This window comes from Callithrix jacchus, chromosome 14, assembly GCF_049354715.1.
Source record: "Callithrix jacchus isolate 240 chromosome 14, calJac240_pri, whole genome shotgun sequence".
Taxonomy (NCBI): Eukaryota; Metazoa; Chordata; class Mammalia; order Primates; family Cebidae; genus Callithrix; species Callithrix jacchus.
Genome location: NC_133515.1, coordinates 82,999,279 through 83,015,659, shown reverse-complemented (window position 1 = coordinate 83,015,659; position 16,381 = coordinate 82,999,279). Strand labels below are relative to the sequence as shown.

At 40.2% G+C, this 16,381-nt stretch overlaps 1 protein-coding gene and 1 pseudogene across 17 annotated transcripts in view; both read right to left on the bottom strand.

Moving 5' to 3' along the window:
- MEMO1 (mediator of cell motility 1) overlaps positions 1–16,381 on the bottom strand; it is a 140,423-nt gene that overhangs the window by 89,190 nt on the left and 34,852 nt on the right. The gene's annotated exons all lie outside the window — the stretch shown is intronic.
- The window catches only part of LOC128929647 (non-histone chromosomal protein HMG-17 pseudogene), a 50,306-nt pseudogene continuing 33,928 nt past the window's right edge, over positions 4–16,381 (bottom strand). Inside the window, exon 2 of the transcript XR_013526688.1 lies at positions 4–16,381. This exon is cut by the window's right edge and continues 33,156 nt beyond it. The product of XR_013526688.1 is annotated as a non-histone chromosomal protein HMG-17 pseudogene (transcript).

Sequence of the window (16,381 nt, the reverse complement as noted above, 5' to 3'; positions counted from 1 at the left end):
TCCAAAAACAAAAAAACAAACAAAGGTGAGGACCACTGCCTTAAAGGAGTTTATTTGCACATGGTATATTCTCAATGAATGCAGCTAACAGACTCCTGGAAGGTTTATACCTGAGATTTTTCAGTGTAATTAAGAAATCATATAATCTATAAATTATCAATAAACACATTAATTTTACCTCCAAGCTACTTTGAAGCCTTAAGTAACCCCCACTGTTTCTTAGACTAACTTCAATTAATTCCTCTCCAGCTTTACCAAATAACACAGATAACAGAAGAAAACTCAGACTCTTAGACCCTAGGTGATACTTAAACTCAAAATTCTCTTTAGAAGTCTTCTGTTTTAGTTCAAAAATTCATGAGAATGTTCTAGTCTAACAGAAAATATCCAGGTTTCTTTTCTTTTCTTTTTTTTTTTGATGGAGTTTTACTCTTGTTGCCCAGGCTGGAGTGCAATGGCACAATCTTGGCTCAGTGCAACTCCGCCTCTGGGGTTCAAGTGATTCTCCTACTTCAGCCTCCCAAGTAGCTGAGATGACAGGCATGCAGCACCAGGCCCAGCTAATTTTGTATTTTCAGTAGAGATGGGGTTTTACCATGTTGGTCAGACTCTTTTTGAACTCCTGACCTCAGGTGATCCACCAGCCTCGGCCTCCCAAAGTGTTGGGATTATAGGCAAGAGCCCCCACACCAGGCCATCCATATTTATTTCAAAACTCCCCAATATTCCTCCTTGCTCCCATTTGCAATTTGAATGAAGGCTTCAAAAAGCCCATGTTTACCCTCTGACAAAAGGGTCCAGTAATCCAGTGAGGTAAATATAAATCTGGACCATAAAAAGCAACCACCTCAAGTGACACAAATGCTTGAAGTTGAGTCCACAGTACTTCCCCAAAACAGATCTAAATAGAAATCATTATTTCCTTCCAAATTCAGCTAGCATATTTCTTTTTTCTCTATTTTTTGGAGTTAACAATTAGTCAATAGTAGTAATCAGGATAATTCAGTACTCAAATCCTAAAACAAAAACATAATCTGTGGAAAAATAAAATAAGTCTGCCTGATTGGAAAGAATCAGAACTAGGATAATACTTCCCACACAATGTAGCACTTCTTATGGAAAGAAAAGAGAAAGAAAGAAAGAGAGAAAGGAAAGAAAGGAAGGAAGGAAAGGAAAGAGAGAGAAAGAGAAAGAAAGAGAGAGAGAAAGAAAGAAGGGAGGGAGGGAGGGAGGGAGGGGAGGGAGGAAAAAGAAAAATTTCTTAAGAGAAAATGAAAAGTTAGAATTTTTATTTTTCGTATATTTCTCCCACACAACAGATTTATAAACTTTAAGCACTGTCTCACCCTATTCAGTGTGATACAGATTTCCTTCTATAAAAGCTTTCACTCTCAGTTGTTTTTTGTTTGTTTTTTTGAGACAGAGTCTCGCTCTGTCACCAGGTGCCAGGCTGGAGTGCATGGGCACGATCTTGGCTCACTGCAACCTCCGCCTCCCGGATTCAAGCAATTCTCCTGCCTCAGGCTCCCGAGTAGCTGGGACTACAGGCACGTGCCACCATGCCCAGCTAATTTTTGTATTTTAGTAGAGACAGGGTTTCACAACGTTGGCCAGGATGGTCCTGATCTCTTGACCTCATGATCCACCTGCCTTGGCCTCCCAGAGTGCTGGGATTACAGGCATTAGCCACCACGCCCAGCCCACTCAGTTTGATCAGGAGAAGCAGATCAAGCCCAATGGATGACACCATGTAAAATGTGGTAAGAGAGGCACAGATTACATATGTGTGAACTGATAGAACATACAATCTGAAAATCAAAGAGTTCTTCAAAAAATAAACTACTTAAATAAATTATGTCAGACTTATAAACCAGAATATTAAACAACTAGAAAACAGTGAAGCAAAATTTAAGAACCTCTATGGAATGTCTTTTAATTGAGAGGGGGAAAACAAGCATTATAAAGAACAGAAGGTACAATATGTTGCCATTTTTTGTGTGTACATATAGATCAGACATGATTATGTACTGGTTTGTATTTATGTAGAATATCTCTGGAGGAACACAAAAGAAATATGTAACAACAGTTACTGCAACCTGAAAAGGGAACAAAGAGAGACACTTTGCTTTTTACTGTATACTCTTTCAGGTCATTTGTATTTTGTACTATGTACATGTATTATCAATCAAAAAATTAAGTACTAAAAAATACAGTGCAATCATATAACAGAATACCATGAACTCATAAACAATGATGTGGCAGGATATGTGTACTAATGTGGAAAAAGGCCTCTGAATGCTACACCTAGCTAAAAACAAATCGTTGTTGAACCTCAGACAATAGCTACATTAATAATCTGTTAAAATGCATAAAACCAAACTTTTGAGAATTGCTATTTAACCAATAAAATATACATTACAGTAACTAGATACATTATATGTGGGCCAATGTGACCAAGTTTCCCTATTAGCAAAAAGAAACTTCCTCCTTTTACTTAACTTTCCTAAGTATGATAACCATCACCAAATATCTGGTAGGAATAATCAGAGAACATGGGAATACCACAGAAAAGAATAATCTAGAGAAGAATCAAGACATGAAGCACTTTATTAATATCTTTCTTCATAATTCTTCTCCAATAAAGTTAATAGTTTCATTAGTTTTATTTGTCTAGCAAGGGCTTGAGTTATTCTCCACTCTGACTTCATCAGCATTTACAAATAATCTAGAGAAGTTAAATTGCCTTTTGAGGTAATTAACTATAATGTGATACACTTTTTGGTTTCGTGCACTTGTTGTGGCATGTTGAGGTCTGTTTCCTTCTTTTTTTTTTCCAAGCCAAACTGTATCCAGCTTTATTAAAGATACTTTCGATAAACAATCATGGTATTTCAGGCAGGACATGGGCAGACAATCATTAACAGTATACAACAACTTTCAAACTCCCTTGTTTGATGGACTACCAAAAATCAGAAAGCCACTATAAAACCCAATGAAGTCTTCATCTGATGCTCTGAACAGGGAAGGTTTGGAGTGAGGGTTGACATTTCACATTTAGCATATTGTTTAACAACTTTTCACGAGCTGACCCTGACTTTCAGGAAGTGAAATGAAAATGGCAGAATTTATCTGAAGATCCACAATCTAGAAATGGAATCACTGCACTTTTGACAGGTGCCATCTCAGTGGCATCACTGGCAAGACCAGATTGCCTGACACACTGGTAACCAATGACTGGGGGTCAGGTCCCAACAGATGCCTGGGCTTAAGGGAGTTAAGTCTATGCTGAAAGACGGAAAGGGAGAAGAGGACATAAAAGTGAATTTGTTTTTCCATACCACAAGGCTTTTGTGTGCCAAGGTGGCCATGTGTGTCAAAGTCAGGGAATCCCTCCTCCTGGGAGCCAAAAGCAAGTCTTTCAAAACTAGAAGGGAAAGTCGTTTCCCCACATCAATCCAGCTTTGGAGACATTCTATTAGTGACATATACCCCTTCTCCCAAAACAACAATGAAGTAAGTCTTCTGTGTGCTAACAACATAGCTTAAAAAAAAAAAAAAAAGTAAAACAAAATTCTGCATTTTTATAAAACTTGATAAAAAATAGTATTTCAAACTGTACAGTCACCAGAAGTACACAGTTATCAAAAATGCACACACTTCACTTGGCATCTCCAGCACCTTCAGCTTTCTGTGCCTGGTCTGTTTTGGCATCTCCATCTTCTGCAGTGTTATTCCCTTCCTTGCCAGCATCAGCTTTTCCCTTTTTCCCTTTGGGTACCTTCTCTCCCTTCTTTGCAGGGGCCTTTTTAGGCTTGGGCTCTGGCTTTGGAGGAGCAGGTTTAGCAGACTACCTCGCAGATCTTCTCTGTGGTTCGTCCTTCACCTTGGCTTTATCTCCGTTAGCATCCCCTTCAGCCTTTCTCTTCGGCATGGTGGCGACGGCGGCAGGACATAGGCGCTGGGCGCGGGATGCAGCTGCGCGTGGGCTTCGGTCGGTCCAGGGGTTGTTCTCGCCTCCTCTTCTTCCCTGTTTTCTTCTTTCACTAAGCACTGGTACTGCAAGTGCCAGCTTATCCATATAAAAAGTTTCTGATTTAGCAATCATAAGACGCACACAAAAAGAATTTCAGCAACCTCTGCCCTTAAAATTTGCCAAGAAACATGTCTACTGTGGACAGTGATAGCAAATGGGCATGCCAGGTTTCAGATGTGCAGGGGAATAAAAAAAGTTAATTAGATATAACAGGTCTCACGATAGAAGACTTTCCAGAGGGTTCTGATATTGATAAATTAGGGGGGAAACTATGCTTGGAAACTAAGGGCACAGTTAAACATAAAAGTTGAGTTGTATGTGTGTATCCACTCTGCCAAACATTTTTCATGTCTCTTTGGAATGAACTGCCTCACACTGAAGCCGCTGCGTTAATGTAAAAACAGGTGCCTGGATTGAAGTGGTACCTCTCCAATTAGCAGGAAGTAATATCAGAAAAGGTCAGCATCTCGGTGATGCTCAAGCACCAACACCTTTAAAAGGCCTTCCACAGTGCCATGACACCTTCTTTTAAACCACAGTCACCACAAAACTTCTATTAAAGAAATAAGAACCTCCTCCTGCTCTTAGGCCAATTCAGTAAATGAATTAAGTAAATAACAAATCAACCAACCTCAATTTTGTAAAAACCAGCATTTCCCAAACTGTGTGTGGTGTTTTGTTCTGTTGTGTTTCGTTTTATTTTGAGATAAGCTCTGGCTCTATCACCTAGGCCGGAGTACAGTGACACCATCTCAGTTTAGTGCAACCTCTGCCTCCCTGGCTCAAGCCCTCCTTCCACCTCATCCTCCTGAGTAGCTGGGACCACAGCCATTCGACACCACACCTCGTTAATTTTTTTTTTTTTTTTGAGACAGTCTTGCTCTGTTGCCCAGGCTGGAGTGCACTGGTACAATCTCGGCTCACTGCACCCAGGTTCAAGCAATTAATTCTCCTATCTCAGCCTTCCAAGCAGCTGGGACTACAGACACGTGCCACCATGCCCAGCTAATATTTTTGTATTTTTTTTTAAAGTAGAGATAGGGTTTCACCACGTTCGCCAGGATGGTCTTGATCTCCTGACCTCATAATCCACCCACCTCAGCCTCCCAAAGTGCTGGAATTACAAGCATGAGCCACCAGCTAATTTTTATTTTTAGTAGAGACACGGTTTCACCATGTTGCCCAGGCTGATCTCAAACTCCTGGGCTCAAGCAATCCATCCTCCTCAGTCTCCCAAAGTGCTGGATTACAAGCGTGAGCCATCACGCCCAGCCCAAACTGTTAATCAAAGTTAGAACAGGAACTGTGTGCCTAAATAAACTGAACAGGGATAAGAGAGTCAATGATCATTAAAATGGGGCTACATGAATAATAATACCAGTACCAATAACAAAATCAAGGAAGGCCATGAAGTTTGTTCTAAGATGAAGACTTTGATTTTGGACACACCAGAAGTTAAAGGAGACAACAAGGCAACCAGGTGAAGATTCTCATTAGTAAGACTAAGAGGTGCAGGAAAACAGATCAAGGAACAAAACAGATTTCAGAATCATTTAATTATGGTGGTAAAGACAAAAAAACTGAATAAGAGCCATCCGAATGTGAATTGACTGATAATGACAATAGAAATGTTAGAAAAAGTTGATCCTGAGATACAGGTAGTTGGGCATAGAAGTAAGAATTTGAGCCAGTAAGGAAGGGAAAAGAGGTACTGCTCAAGAGATAAAGAGAAAATACAGTATAAGGGAAGCAAAGAGATGAGATCCTTCATGAAGATTAACAGAATCCGATTCTATCTAATGAATAAGCACAATGAGAACAGAAAAAAAAATGCCAATTAATTGATTTGGTTATTATAAGAAATCAGGAACCTATGAGCAATTACTTTTCAGGGGCTGCAGGTAAAAGTTGCATTTACAAGTAGTTACAGACAAGATGAGGTACAAGAAAATGGAGAAAGCAAGTGAAAACTACTCAAAAAAAATGAAAATAGTTTAACTTTCTATTTCATCACCTTATGGATCTCCCAATTTGAAGTCTACAAAACCTCAAAAAAATTCATTCACCTTAGGAAACACAACCTCAGGCATTAGCAATCATATTTCTATACCTTACAACAAAGAAAGCTAGCTACCTATTAATGCCATGGGAAAGTATCTGACAAGATGCTTCTGCAACTGTATTCAAATAGGAAACAATCTGAATCTAAAAGTGCATTTTTTGATAGATAAATATTAATAATTTCTGGCCTGGTGTGGTGGCTCATGTCTGTAATCTCAGCACTTTGCAAGTCCCAAGAGGGTGGATCACTTGAGGCCAGGAGTTCAAGACCAGCCTGACCAACATGGTGAAACTCCATTTCTCTCTTTTTTTTTTTCAAATTATCTCCCAATTATGTTCAGTATCAGGCAAAACTCCATCTCTACTAAAAATACAAAAATTAGCCAGTGTGGCAGCGCATGCCTGTAGTCCCACCTACTTGGGAGACTGAGGCATGAGAATTGCTTGAACCCAGGAAGAAAAGGTTGCATTGAATCGTTATCATGCCACTGCACTACAGCCTGGGTGACAGAGCAAGATCCTCTCTCAAAAAAAAACTTTCTAAAATGTTCTCTGCACATTCACATGAAACATTACAGGCAAACAATCCTGTAGCGAGTACTACAGTACTCAAGCTATTATTTCAAATTAAAAAGGAGAATGATAATTAAAAATACTAGCATTTGGTGTTGGAAGCATAGCTTTCATCTAAGGACATCAAAGCAACTTTTGAACACCTATTAATTATGGCCTTTCCAAACTATCCTGTTTACCGTAGCCAAATACAAGCATGAAAATAATTATACTGTAGCCTGCTAACACACAAAATATGATTAAGAACTGTTTGTGATTAATACTTAATAATTACAATAAATTGGAATTAATAACAAAAGTTACTTTGGATGAAGTACTTCAAAATGAAAAGTAACATCTTCTCAATTTATTTTATTTTAGTTTTTTTAAAGACACAGTCTCACTCTATTACCCAGGCTGGAGTGCAATGGCATGATCTCAGCTCACTGCAACCTCCACCCCCCGGGTTAAAGGAATCCTTGTACCTCAGCCACCCAAGTAACTATAATTACAGGCACCTGCCACCACACCAGGCTAATGTTTGTTTTTTAGTAGAGAAGGGGTTTCCCCATGTTGGCCAGGCTGGTCTCGAGCTCCTGGCCTCAAGTGATCAGCCCACCTCAGACTCCCAAAGTGCTAGGATTGCAGGTATGAGACACAGAGCCTGGCTAAATCTTCTAAATTTAAACTTCAGTAACTGTCATCCAGAAAAACTCGGAAAAGGAACAAACTTTTTAGTCTATTAAGGAAAAAAAGTTTGCTAAGCAAGTACTATAAACAAAGTAACAAATGTAAGAAAAGCATATTATTTTCAGATAATTTAGGTATACTTAGTGGAAGAAGCCAGGTGCGGTGGCTCACGCCTATAATAATCCCAGCACTTTGGAAGGCCGAGGTGGGCAGATGACTTGAGGTCAGGAGTTTGAGATCAACCTGGCCAACACAAGGAATCCCCATCTCTACTAAAAATACAAAAACTAGCTGAGTGTGGTGGCACGTGCCTGTAATCCCAGCTGCTCAGCAGGCTGAGGCAGGAAAACTGCTTGAACCTGGCAGGCAGAGGTTAGATCTTACCACCCTACTCTAGCCTGGGTGATAAAGGAATATTCCATCAAAAAAAAAAAAAAAAAAAGAGGCAACAATATGGCAGAAAAAACTGCAATCTGGGAGGACAGGAAAAGAACAGAATCTACAGTGTATCTACAATGTACCAGGCACACTAATGGATTCTTTAAAATATGTTATCCTGGGCCAGGTGTGGTGGCTCACACCTGTAAACCCAGCACTTTAGGAGGCCTAGGTGGGCGAATTGCTTGAGCTCAGAATTTCAAGACCAGCCTGGGCAACATAGTGAGACTCCGTCTTTACAAAAAAAAATTTTTTTTAATTAGCTAGGCATGATTACACACACCTATAGCCCCCAGCTACTCAGGAGGCTGAGGTGGGAAGATCACCTGTGCCTGGGAGGCAGAAGGTGCAATGAGCCAAGATCATGCTACTGTACTGCAGCCTGGATCACAAAGCGAGACCCTGACTCAAAAATAAAAAAAAAGTTATACCAGTTAACTGTCATAGTAGTTATTATTTAACTATATAAATACAACATAGTTATTATTTATTATGCTGTTCAATACAGGAGTTACTAGCCACATACTGCTACTGGATATTTGAAATGTGGCTAATACCAAGATGTGGTGTAAGTATAAGATGCACACCAAATTTCCAAGATTTATACCAAAAAAAAAAGCAATATATCTCATTAATTTCATTGATTATATGTTGAAATAATAACATTTTGGATATATTAGGTCAAATAAAAATATTGTTCAAACCAATTTTACCTGTTTCTTTTCACTTTTTAAAAAAGTATATAAGATGGCACGGTGAGAACAACCCAGGATTGAAGCTCTTGGTGAATGCGCGGAGGGTGAGTCAGGGCCGCATTTCCAGACGGATCTTTGTTGCCCACAGAACGGGGAAATTCCCAGGTATAAAAGAGACGTGGGATGCCAGCAAAGCGGTTTTGGCTGGTGCAGCCAGCGACGCTCCACAGCACTCCACACAAAGTGCACTGGTCCGGGTGCCCTGTTGAACCGGCAATCTGAGACTTGAGAGGGCAGATTGGCATATCCATCTGATTGAACAGGACTTGGACAGTGAGCCAGGACAGGAGATTCCAGGGAAACGGCATTTGGGCCAGGGCACTGGGACAAACAAAACGGCAATTCCAAACGCTCCAGGTGGAGAGTTTCACTGTGGGTACAGCTGAACCCAGGACAGTGCAGCTCGGTGGCGGAGGGGCGTTTGCCATTACCGAGGCAACCCGCCACAACAGAGAGACTCTGCCGCAGGGCGTAGCCCATGGCAGCAGGGAAGAGACCGCACCAGCAGGGCAGAGCCTGCAGCAACAGGGCGGACCTCACACCAGCAGGGCGGAGCCTCGGCAGGCAAATAGTGACTAGACTGCCTCCTAGCTGGGCAGGACAGCGCAACAAACACATAAAGAAAACCCCAACCCCCGAGACAGAGCATCTGAGAAAAAAAGGGGTTTTTTTAATGAGTTCTGCTGCAGCAGCATTAAATGTAGCAGCCTAACAGCCCTGAATGAACAACAGAGCTCACAGATCAGCACTTGAGCTCCGATAAAGTACAGACTGTCTCCTCAAGCAGCTCCCTGACCCTCTATATCCAGAAGACTGACATTTGGCAGGCATCATTATGGGACAAAGATAGCAGAAAAAGAAACTGGTAGCATCCCTCACTGTTCTGCAGCCGCTACAGGTGCACCCCAGACAAGCAGGGCCTGGAGTGGACCTCAGCAGTTGTACAGCGAAGGGGCTAGGCTGGTAGAAGGAAAACCAAGTAACAGAAATATTTCATCATCAACAATCTGGGTGTCCACTCAGAGACCCAATCGAAAGGTCAGCAATGCAGACGACAAGCGGATAAACCCACAAAGATGGGAAGAAACCAGCGAAAAAAGGAGGAAAACACCTGAAACCAGAACACCTCGCCTCCTAGAAAGGACCAAAACTCCTCACCAGCAAGGGAGCAAAGCTGGACGGAGAATGACTGTGACGAAATGACGGAATTAGACTTCAGAAGGTGGATAATGAGAAACTTTTGTGAGCTAAAAGAACATGTTTTAAATCAATGCAAAGAAACTAAGAACCTTGAAAAAAGATTCGAGGAAATGATAACAAGAATGGATAACTTAGAGAGGAATATGAATGAATTGAAGGAGCTGAAAAACACAATACAAGAACTTCACGAAGCATGCACAAGTTTCAACAGCCGAATTGACCAAGCAGAAGAAGGAATATCAGAAGTTGAAGATCAACTCAATGAAATAAAACGAGAAACCAAGATCAGAGAAAAAAGCGCAAAAAGGAATGAACAAAGTCTCCAAGAAATGTGGGACTATGTGAAAAGACCTAACCTACATTTGATAGGTGTACCAGAATGTGACGAAGAGAATGAATCCAAGCTGAAAAATACTCTTCAGGATATTAGCCAGGAAAATTTCCCCCACCTAGCAAGGCAGGCCAACACTCAAATGCAGGAAATACAGAGAACACCACAAAGATATTCCGCAAGAAGAGCAACCCCAAGGCACATAATCATCAGATTCACCAGGGTTAAAATGAAGGAGAAAATACAAAGAAAAGCCAGAGAGAAAGGTTGGGTCACCAATAAAGGGAAGCCCATCAGACTCACAGCAGATCTCTCGGCAGAAACTCTACAAGCCAGAAGAGAGTGGGGGCCAATATTCAACATCCTTAAAGAAAAGAACTTTCAACCCAGAATTTCATATTCAGCCAAACTGAGCTTCAGAAGTGAAGGAAAAATAAAATCCTTTGCGAACAAGCAAGTACTCAGAGATTTTGTCACCACCAGGCCTGCTTTACAAGAGCTCCTGAAAGAGGCACTACACATAGAAAGGAACAACCAGTACCACCCATTCCAAAATCACACTAAATGCTAAGGAGCATCAACATAATGAAGAATCAACTAACGGGCAAAACAGCCAGCTAGCATCAAAATGGCAGTATCAAATTCACACATAACTATATTAACCCTAAATATAAATGGACTAAATGCACCAATCAAAAGACACAGACTGGCAAATTGGATAAAAAACCAAAACCCATCAGTGTGCTGTATCCAGGAAACCCATCTCACATGCAAGGATACACAAAGGCTCAAAATAAAGGGATGGAGGATGATTTACCAAGCAAATGGAGAGCAAAAAAGAGCTGGAGTTGCAATCCTCATCTCTGATAAAATAGACTTTAAAGCAACAAAGATCAAAAGAGACAAAGAAGGCCATTACATAATGATAAAAGGATCGATACAACAAGAAGAGCTAACGATCCTAAACATATATGGACCCAATACAGGAGCACCCAGATACATAAGGCAAGTTCTTAATGACTTACAAAGAGACTTAGACTCCCACACAATAATAGTGGGAGACTTTAACACTCCACTGTCAATAATAGACAGATCAACCAGACAGAAAATCAACAAGGATATCCAGGGCTTGAACTCAGACCTGGAACAAGCAAACCTGGTGGACATTTACAGAACTCTCCACCCCAAATCCACAGAATATACATTCTTCCCAGCACCACATCACACCTACTCTAAAATTGACCACATAATTGGAAGTAAAGCACTCCTCAGCAAATGCAAAACAACTGAAATCATAACAAACAGTCTCTCAGACCATAGTGCAATCAAGTTAGAACTCAGAATTCAGAAACCAACCCAGAACCACACAGCTTCATGGAAACTGAACAACTGGCTCTTGAATGTTGACTGGATAAACAATGAAATAAAGGCAGAAATAAAGAAGTTCTTTGAAACCAATGAGAACGAAGACACAACATGCCAGAATCTCTGGGACACATTTAACACAGTCTCTAGAGGAAAATATATAGCAATAAGTGCCCATATGAGGAGAATGGAGAGATCCAAAATTGACACCCTATCGTCAAAATTGAAAGAGCTAGAGGAGCAAGATCAAAAAAACTCAAAACCCAGCACAAGACAAGAAATAACTAAGATCAGAGCTGAACTGAAGGAGATAAAGACACGAAAAACCCTTCAAAAAAATCAATAAATCCAAGAGCTGGTTTTTTGAAAAGATCAACAAAATAGACAGACCACTAGCCAGATTGATTAAAAAGAAAAGAGAGAACAACCAAATAGATGCAATACAAAATGATAAACGGGAAATCACCACAGATTCCACAGAAATTCAAACCATCATCAGAGAATATTACAAACAACTCTATGCACATCAACTAGTAAACCTGGAAGAAATGGATAAATTCCTGGACTCCTGTGTCCTCCCAAGCCTAAACCAGGAGGAAGCTGAAACTATGAATAGACCAATAACAAGGTCTGAAGTTGAGGCAGCAATTAAGAGCCTACCACACAAAAAAAGCCCAGGTCCAGATGGGTTCACAGACAAATTCTACCAGACACACAAAGAGGAGCTAGTACTATTCCTTCTGAAACTATTCCAAATAATCCAAAAAGAGGGAATCCTTCCCAAATCATTTTATGAGACCAACATCATCCTGATACCAAAACCCGGCAGAGACCCAACAAAAAAGGAAAACTTCAGGCCAATATCCATGATGAACATAGATGCAAAAATCTTCAATAAAATATTGGCAAGCCGATTGCAACAGCAAATCAAAAAATTTATCCATCATGATCAAGTAGGATTCATCCCGGGGATGCAAGGCTGGTTCAACATACGCAAGTCTATAAACGTAATTCACCACATAAACAGAACCAAAAACAAAAACCACATGATTATCTCAATTGACACAGAGAAGGCATTTGACAAAATTCAACAGCCCTTTATGCTAAAAACCCTCAATAAACTAGGTATTGATGAACATATCTCAAAGTAATAAAAGCTATTTATGACAAACCAACAGCCAATATCATACTAAATGGGCAAAAACTGGAAGCATTCCCTTTGAAATCCGGCACTAGACAAGGATGCCCTCTCTCACCACTCCTATTCAATACAGTACTGAAAGTTCTAGCCAGAGCAATCAGGCAAGAAAAAGAAACAAAGGTATTCAAATAGGAAAGGTGGAAGCCAAATTGCCTCTATTTGCAGACGACATGATAGTATATCTAGAAGACCCCATCGCCTCAGCCCAAAACTCCTAAAACTGATAAGCAACTTCAGCAAAGTCTCAGGATATAAAATCAATGTGCAAAAATCACAAGCATTCCTCTACACAAATAACAGACTTAAAGAAAGCCAAATCAAGAATGAACTGCCATTCACAATTGCTACAAAAAGAATAAAATACCTTGGAATACAACTCACAAGGAACGTAAAGGATCTCTTCAAGGAAAACTACAAACCACTGCTCAACGAAATAAGAGAGGACACAAACAGATGGAGAAACATTCCATGTTCATGGTTAGGAAGAATTAATATCGTGAAAATGGCTATACTGCCCAAAGTAATTTACAGAATCAGTGCTATCCCCATCAAGCTACCATTGACTTTCTTCACAGAACTGGAAAAAACCACCATGAACTTCATATGGAACCAAAAGAGAGCCCGCATAGCCAAGTCAATTCTAAGCAAAAAGAACACAGCGGGGGGCATCACACTACCGGATTTCTAACTATACTACAAGGCTACAGTAATCAAAACAGCATGGTATGGTACCAAAACAGAGATATAGACCAATGGAACAAAACAGAGGCATCGGAGGCAACACAACATATCTACAACCATACAATCTTTGATAAACCTGACAAAAACAAGCAATGGGGAAAGGATTCCCTGTTCAATAAATGGTGTTGGGAAAACTCGCTAGCCATGTGCAGAAAGCAGAAACTGGACCCCTTCCTGACACCTTACACTAAAATTAACTCCAGATGGATTAAAGACTTAAACATAAGACCTGGCGCCATAAAAACCCTAGAAGAAAATCTAGGCAAAAACCATTCAGGACATAGAAGTAGGCAAGGACTTCATGACCAAAACACCAAAAGCACTGGCAACGAAAGCCAAAATAGACAAATGGGACCTAATCAAACTCCACAGCTTCTGCATGGCAAAAGAAACAGTCACTAGAGTGAATCAGCAACCAACAGAATGGGAAAAAATGTTTGCAGTTTACCCATCTGACAAAGGGCTGACATCCAGAATTTACAAAGAACTCAAACAGATTTACAGGAAAAAAACAAGCCCATTCAAAAATGGGCAAAGGATATGAACAGACACTTTACAAAAGAAGACATGTATGAGGCCAACAATCATATGAAAAAATGCTCATCATCACTGGTCATTAGAGAGATGCAAATCAAAACCACATTGAGATACTATTTCATGCCAGTTAGAATGGCAATCATTAAAAAATCTGGAGACAACAGATGCTGGAGAGGATGTGGAGAAAAAGGAACACTTTTACACTGTTGGGGGGAGTGTAAATTAGTTCAATCATTGTGGAAGACAGTGTGGCGATTCCTCAAGGCCTTAGAAATAGAAATTCCATTTGACCCAGCAATCCCATTACTGGGTATATATCCAAAGGACTATAAATTGTTCTACTATAAGGACACATGCACACAAATGTTCATTGCAGCACTGTTTACAATAGCAAAGACCTGGAACAAACCCAAATGCCCATTGATGATAGACTGGATTGGGAAAATGTGGCACATATACACCATGGAATATTATGCAGCAATCAGAAATGATGAGTTTGTGTCGTTTGTAGGGACATGGATGAATCTGGAGAACATCATTCTCAGCAAACTGACACAAGAACAGAAAATGAAATACCGCATATTCTCACTCATAGGCGGGTGATGAAAAATGAGAACACATGGACACAGGGAGGGGAGTACTAAACACTGGGGTCTATTGGGGGGAAAAGGGGAGGACCAGCAGGGAGTGGGGGAGCTGGGGAGGGATAGCCTAGGGAGAAATGCCAAATGTGGGTGAAGGGGAGAAAGGAAGCAAAACACACTGCCATGTGTGTACCTATGTAACTGTCTTGCATGTTCTGCACATGTACCCCAAAACCTAAAATGCAATAAAAAATTTTAAAAAATAAATAAAAAAGTATATATGGAAAAATTCAAATGATATATGGCTTAACTTTATGGATTACATTATATTAGACAGTAATACTCTAAATCAAATTACCAAATTGTAGAAAATACATGAGACAGAAAAACATTGAACACCATCACAATCTCCACGGTATGAGGACATTTAGAAGTGAAAAGATCCAGTTTCTTTATACATACACACACAGAAATACACACGCACATTTTTTTTGTTTTGTTTTTTTCTTTTTCACACTTTTTTTTTTAATGCAGGGAAATGAGAAAGTGAGATAGAGGTGAAATGTGTAGATTAAAGAACTTAACAGACATACCAACTAATTAAAATGTATGGGCCTTACATGAATCTCAAACAGTCAGTTTAAAAATAAATTATGACAATCACTGAGTAAGCAGGAAGGAATTAATGTTGTTGTTCTTACAGTGATAATAGTATTGTGGTTATGTTTAAAATTTTTACAAAATAGTTTATGTTTTTATTTTTATTCCTTTCTTTTCACAGGTGTTGAAGTTTCTATCTTTTAGAGCTATATACTGAAATGTCTAGAGATGAAATAATACGGGGAGGCCGAGCATGGTGGCTCACACCCATAATCCCAACACTTTGCAAAGCCAAGGTGTGTGGATAACCTGAGGTCAGGAGTTTGAGACGAGCCTGGCCAACATGATGAAACCCTATCTCTACTAAAAATACAAAATTAGCCAGGTGTGGTGGCGCATGCCTATAATCCCAACTACTTGGGAGGCTGAGGCAGGAGAATCGCTCAAACTCAAGAAGCAGAGGTTACAGTGAACCAAGACTGTACCACTGCACTCTAGCCTGGGCAAAAAGAGCAAAACTCCATCAAGAAAAGAAGGGAAAGGGAAAGGGAACAAAGGAAGGGAAGAAGAAGAGGAAGAAAGGATATGGTGACACGTGTGTCAAAATAATGTGGTGGGAGAAAATAATGTTGGGAGACAACTATAAAGGGACACAGATGAAACAAGTCGACCATAGGATAACAATTTTGCAGTTCAGTAACAGGTAAATGGAGTTTATTACACTGTTCTTTCCACTGTCATAGAATCACAACTTTAGAGTCGGAAAGAGTATTAGAAATCAGAACACAGTAAATGTAAGGGAAAGAAATGAAAACAAAGCCAGAAATACCTAGGTATGTGACCTAAAGTTTCCTCATCTATAAAAATGAGGATAAGAAGGAATGAGATCACGTCTTTTGCCAGGACATGGATGAAGCTAGAAGCCATTATCCTCAGTAAACTAATGCAGGAACAGAAAACCAAACACTGGGTGTTCTCACTTACAGGTGGGAGCTGAACAATGAGAACACACAGACAAAGGGAGGGGAACACCACACACTGGCCTGTCAGGGGGTTGCGGGGGTGCGGGGGGGAGAGCATTAGGAAGAATAGCTAATGCAAGCTAGGCTTAATACTTAGGCGATCAGTTGACAGGTGCCGGAAACCACCATGGCACACATTTACCTATGTAACAAACCTGCACATCTTGCACATGTACCTCGAAACTTACAATCAAATTAAATTAAATTAAACTTTTAAAAATGAGGATAGCACTTTGGGAGACCGAGGCAGGCAGCTCACCTGAGATCAGAA